At 35.1% G+C, this 6906-nt stretch overlaps 1 long non-coding RNA gene across 1 annotated transcript in view; it reads right to left on the bottom strand.

Moving 5' to 3' along the window:
* The window catches only part of LOC138895119 (uncharacterized), a 68095-nt gene extending 62046 nt beyond the window's left edge, over nt 1–6049 (bottom strand). Inside the window, exon 1 of the long non-coding RNA XR_011409319.1 lies at nt 5902–6049. This is a non-coding gene — a long non-coding RNA (uncharacterized lncRNA). The remainder of the gene's footprint in view (nt 1–5901) is intronic.
* Between the last annotated feature and the right edge of the window lie 857 nt (nt 6050–6906).

Consider the following 6906-nt stretch of genomic DNA (forward strand, 5'->3'; position numbering starts at 1 on the left):
CCTGACCTCGTCACTACTTGACCGAGGTTAGGCTTGGCACTTAATGGGTACCGTTGTGGTGTACTCATGCTACTCTTCTGTACCTGTTTTTTGTGTGCAGATCCAGGTACTTCTTATCAAACCCTCTATTAGCTCAGAGTGTTTGCTGCTGTACGGAGACTTCAAGGCACATCTGCCACGTCCGCAGACCTAGGAGTCCCCCTCTATTCTCCCATATGTCAAGCACTTCATGTATTCCTTTTATTAGACTATGGTGTATAAAGATGCTATTTTCCTTCTGTAGCTTGTGACTTACGATGTTCCGGGTTTTGGGAAGACTATGTATTTATAAAGTATTAGTTATTGTATATGTCGAGCGGCATTGTTACTAGTTATTCAGTTATCCATTATTGTTAGTTGCCAAGTTTTACTTTGGTTTTGTTATTTTCCGCAATTTATTAGGCTTACTTAGTCGTAGAGACTAGGTGCCGTCACGACATTATATGGAGGAAGTTTAAGTCATGACAGCAACATCCATACCAGGGAAAATCCATCCCAAAATATAAATGATTCGGGCAAGATCCATGCCTAGGGAAGACCCATCCCTCAATATAAATTCAATCGTGCTCACAGTGTGGGGTGCAGACTCCAGAGGGGCTCATTTAGCCCAAGCGCTATAATAGCCAGATCCAAGCATAAATAAATAAAACATGCGGCGGCGTGCAGCCCGATCACATAAATATCACTCAAAATCTCCAGTCTCTCTCTCAATGACATGACAACAGAGACTGAGATATGATGTGCAAATAATAGATGTGACTGAGTATGAAATTTATATTTTTAAATAATTAATTCAACAACAATACGACCTTTGTGGGTCCCAAAAATAATATCTGCACGTGGCCTAAACATGATCTTTAATACGAGTCTCAGCTCAATTTCTCTAACACGTGGAGGGTATGTTGATAATGTCATCACTATTTGATTATTCAACTCCACAGAAATAATTAAGTCTGCAATTTCTATAGTGCACGCCAACAAGCCTGTCACCTCAAACCGTACAAATTCTTTATTCCACTAGGCCTTTTTCTCGCGATTCGGCCTCCGAACACCTCGAATATAGTCACAAATAATTCGATGCAGTCAACACAAATTATAGGAATCAATTCCATATGAAAATACTAAATTTTCCAACAAAAATCCGAAATTCAACTCAAAAATATCAGTGGGGCCCACGTCTCGGGACCCGACAAAAGTTATAAAATATGAACGCCCATTCAACCACGAGTCCAACTATACCAAATTTACCAAATTCTGACATCAACTCGACCTTCAAATCCTCAAATCTTATTTTCAAATCCCTAGGCCCAAATTCTCGAATTTTACCTCAAAACACACGTAATCTAGTCGAAATACTCAATGATAATTCAATATTATTGACTAACAATGATCACAAGTGACTTACCTCAAGATTCCAAGTGAATTCTCTGTGAACAATCACCCCAAACCGTGTTTGAAATGTCCAAATAAAAGAAAATCTCAAACCCCTCTGTCTTATACACTGTCCAGTGTTTTTGCACCTGCGACCCAATTGGCCGCATCTGCGGTCTTGCAGGTGCAAGAATTTCCCTCGCTTCAGCAGCTTCATCACTTCTGCGGACAAGAAGTCCGCTTCTGCGAATTCGCTTCTGCGAGAAGCTGCCCGCTTCTAAGAAACAGCCTGGCCACCTTATTTCCGCTTCTGCGATCGAATATTCGCAGGTGCGACGCCGCTTCTGCGGACCACCCGTCCGCACCTACGACCACTACCTCACCATCCCCCTATCCGCTTCTATGCTTTCCAAGCTCGCTTCTTTGAGCTCGCACATGCGAGTCAAACTCCGCAGGTATGATTGCATCAGTAGGCAGAAAGTTCTAGCTTTGTTCTAAGTCAAATTTTAATCCGTTAACCATCCAAAACTCACCTGAGGCCCCCGAAGCCCCCGAGACCTCAACCAAATACACCAACAAGTCTTAAAACATCATACGAATTTAGTCGAGGTCTCAAATCACATCAAACAATGCTAAATTCATGAATCGCACCTCAGTTCAAGCCTAATAAAAACTAACGAATTCCAACTTCTACATTCGATGTCGAAACGTATCAAATCAAGTCCAATTGAGTTCAAATTTTGTAAACAAGTCATAAATGACATGAAAATTTTCAAAACTGCATTCCAACCCCGATATCAATAAATTAACTCTCAGTCAAACTTCCAAACCTTCAATTTCCTAATTTCGCCATTTCAAGCTAAAATCAATTACGGACTTCCAAATAATTATCCAGATACACTCCTAAGTCTAAAATCACCATACAGAGCTATTGGAATTATCAAAACTCTATTTCGGAGTCATTTATACATATTTCAATATCCGATCAATTATTTCACTTAAGCTTTAAATATTAAAACTAAGTGTCCTAATTCATTCTAAAACCTCCCCGACAAGTTACATAATTATAATTGAACACAGGATAAGCAGTAAATTGGGGAACGGGCCTGTAATACTCAAAATAATTGGTCGGGTCGTTACACATTTTCCAATAGTCCTATATAGCATAATTTTAGATGGGAAGAAGTGTAATCAAAACACATAAAGGGAAAATAATTAATGATTATTACCTCTCAAATGGATACATCCATATACATTGAATAGGCCCTCTAAGTCGTGTCGTTCTTACAAGATAAATTGGGAGATGTTCCATTACATTGAAAAAATCACTTGGAAAAAATTTTGCCAGTTTGTTTAAGATTAAATGGATGTTACTTTCCATCAAAACTAGATTTTCCTCCCTTAGTTTATTAGAACATAGGTCTTTGAAAAATAAGCTTATCTCTGTGATGGGTTTTCATATTTTCTCAGGCAATGCGCTAAATGCAATAGGAAGTAATGATTCCATGAAAATATGACAATCATGGCTTTTCATATACATTAACTTTCCTTCTTTCATGTCAACACAATTGGATAAGTTTGAAGCATACCCATCGGGCATTCTCAAATTTCGAACCCAATCACAGATCTTTCGTTTCTCATCCATTTTGAATGAATAACTGGCCTAAGGCTTCGCCATCCTGTTATTTTCTTGCCGTAGTTCTAATTCTCTTCGCTTAAGTATTCCTGTAAGTCCATCTTGGCCTTCAAGTTATCTTTTGTCCTGTTCTTGTCATCCATTACAGTATGAAATGGGTTATCAAATAAGTTCTTTTCAATATGCATGAAATTCAAATTATGTCCAAGAAGATTATGCTTCCAATAAGGTAACTCCCAAAATATGTCCGGTTTAGTCAAATTATGCACAACACCATAACCATGTAGTTTAAGCAATGGAGACTTTGTTTCCTTAGGTATATTCTTAACCCTCTCCCAAATTTCCTCCCCCCAACAAGGTTGTTGGTGGTTCATCATAATCAGTTCGATTCTTCATAAATGCACTAGTATTTCTCCTAAACTCATGATCAATTGGCAAAAATCGACGGTGACAGTCAAACCATGTGTTCTTACCTCCGTGTTTCAAAGTGAATATTTTTGTATCTTCCATACAGCAAGGACAAGCTAACTTTCCGGCAATCGACCATCCAAATAACATTCCATAAGCCAGAAAGTCATTAATAGTCCCCATCAAAGAAGTATGCAATTTAAAATTTTGTTTAGTTGATATGTCGTATGTTTCAACACCTTCATGCCACATAACTTTAGCTCATCAATCAAAGACTGCAAATAAATATCAATCAAATTTTTTAGATTACTTGGACCGGGAACTATTCCAGTTAGGAACAAATATGGACTTGTCATACACATCTCTAGCGGAAGATTATACAGTGTAACAAAAATAGGCCAACACGAATATGGTGCAGCAGAGACAGAAAAAGGAGTGAATCCATCTACACACAAACCCAACCTAACATTTCTTGGTTCATTAGCGAAGTCAGGATGTATCCTATCAAAATGCTTCCACGCTTCTCCATTTGAAGGATGACACAAAACACCAGGCACCCTTTTTTTTTTGTAGTGCCATCTCATATGAGGAGTCGAACTCATTGATGCATACAACCTCTTTAACCTAGGTATAACATGTAAGTAATGCATCCTTTTAATTGGAACTTTCTTCGCTTTGGCATTTGTGACTTCCTTAAAACGAGACAATCCACAAAATTTGCACGTTTCTAGAGCTGCATCATCATAATATAATATACAACCTTTTTTTCAACAATCAATTTTTGTAGAGGAAAGTCCTAACTTGAAAACTAACTTCTTAGCTTTATAGTAATCACTGGATAAGTTAATATTCGAACTAACTTCACCCATAAGCCCAATTATAGCATTCATGGCCGCTTGAGAAATATTCCAATCCGATTTGATAGTTAGTAATCTAACTGCAACAGACAACTCTGAGTTTATTGAGCCTTCGTAGAGTGGACAACTAGCCGCCTATAATAATTCATAAAAATATTTTTCCTCATCATTGGGAGAGTCATCAACATTTTGTTGGGATTGAACTCCTGGGTGTATCCCAAAAGCATTCGACACCATTTCATGTATTTGAGAATTTTCATAATTATTCTCAATGAATGTACTACGCTCAAAACCAGTAAGATTCTGAAAGTCAACATCAGCTAAATTATGGGTGTTCTCTCCATGAACCATGTAGACATAATAGTTTTTTCTAAACCTCTTTCTATAAAGATGAACTTTAACATCCTCTGGTATCAATAATTGCACTTAACACAAGGACACCTAATCGTTCCTTCATTACGTAATTCAGGAAGTGTTTTTGCATAAGCAATAAATCCTTTACCACCTTCTACAAATTCTTCCTTCAGTCCCCTACGATTAGGATGATTTCTATCGTACATGCATCTACGATCTCATTCCATCTATTACACGATAACAAATAACATAATGAAATAAAAAAAATGAATAATTTATTTTATTCAAAGTTTATAATTAATCTAAAGATTATACCTTTAAGAACTCACATTTATTCTTTATTTTTATTAAGTCAAGAAAAAACTATAGTAGTAGTTCAAATTATTGTGAATCAACAAGTTCTTGGAATCAGTTTTAGAAATACTAAGTCAAACCAAGATTCTAACAGACTTATCATGTATCAATATCATGGCTCTCAACAGATTATTATATATGTCTTGTAATCAAATAAATTGGTAAAGATATAATCTCAACTTAATGGAATTACACACAACTACTTACAATCTGCAAAAATATGAAGCTTTAATAGAAGTGTTAAAGTTATAACTTTCATTTTGATATTATGTTAGCCATTGAGTGATACTGAATGAACTTCATATCAGGTGGATGCATATAATCTTGTTCGATTTTATATAACACATGAATTTATTATGAAAAAAAGAAAAAGAAACTTGAGTCTCAAGCAGGAGATTTGACAATGTTTGTTTTCACGTAACCTAAAACACGAATGTTTGAACTGTTAAGCTCTGATTTTCATATAAGTAATTAGGCTACCATAAACAAAATGCAACTTGTTTAGAATTATTCAGATAAAACTTAATACTTTCACCAGCGACTGAGTGGACCTCAAAAGATTTCCATTAGCACAGCAAGACTGATCCTTAAACTTTAAAAAGATAAATCTTTGCATTTAACTGAGTCTTCCTTAACATTGTCTAATCAATTTGGATGATATGTAAAATAAGTGTACCATTTCTTTCTTATGATATTTCACTTTTTATGTTTTTCTGTCAAGGAATCAAAACACATAAACCCATAATTATAGCTTAAATAACTCAAAAGGGAAGGCAGGTATTTGGGTGATGGTTGTTGAAATAAAGTAAATAAATATAAAAGGTTACAACTTTAACACAAAACAAGAGTAAAAAAGCTAAAGAAACCCAAAAGCAAGCATACCTGGAGGAGGAAGAATCACATGTTGAAGGAAAATCAAGAATTGAGCAATGATTTCAAAGTAGCAGAAGGGTCAATGACATTCTATCACCTTTAACGGCTAAAGAATCAAACACCTATAAATAATGAAAATCAAATGAAAATGTTAAGCTAAGACATGAACTCAAATGATAAAATCATTCTCAATTAGACACATTCAAGCACCTAATGAAATAAGCCACAAACGCATTAATTTCTCCTCTTTAATTCTAAAAATATTAGTAACTATGCTTTTTCTTCTTTCTTTTTTTAATTCAAGGAAAAGCTATATTTTTAGATTAATTTGAACAAACCCAAACCCACCCTCATTCATGTACTTTTAAAAGAATCTGAAAAATATTTCAAAAAGATATTCTAATATAAACTTAGATATTCTAAAAAGATATTCCAATATAATGTCTTTAATCTTGTTTAATTAGGTTTATAATCCTTTCATTGTATTCAGTATGAGCAACATATTAGTAAATTGTAAAATCAATGAGCAAGAAACAGGAACTAAAACATTAAATGTGTACACTTAAACTTCAAAAACAAAATAAATCAACGGTGTGTCAGAATGAGAAACAATTTGGTTGCAAATTTATTGGCAACAATAGTGTCACAAACACTTATACATAAATAATGTGTCAGAATGAGAAATAATTTGGTTGTAAATTTATTGGCAACAATTTGCAGCCTTCTTTAACTTCTTTTTTTTTTTTATACAGTAAGTGAAGCCTCCAACATAGTCCAATGACGTTGCTTCTTCAACTTTTAGTAGTTTCTATCTCAAATGTGTAAGGGATCATATTATCTCTAAATTTGTTTGTGTATGTTGGGCTAGAAATATACTTGCTGACACCCTCTTGCCTAATATGACTTTAAGAGACACAATAAACAGAATCAACATGTCTAATAGCAGTACTATAAGCTTGCAAGAATGACAAACCTAGAAGGATTCCTAAGTGTAACGACCTGACTTGTCGTTTA

This window comes from Nicotiana tomentosiformis, chromosome 7, assembly GCF_000390325.3.
Source record: "Nicotiana tomentosiformis chromosome 7, ASM39032v3, whole genome shotgun sequence".
Classification (NCBI taxonomy): domain Eukaryota; kingdom Viridiplantae; phylum Streptophyta; class Magnoliopsida; order Solanales; family Solanaceae; genus Nicotiana; species Nicotiana tomentosiformis.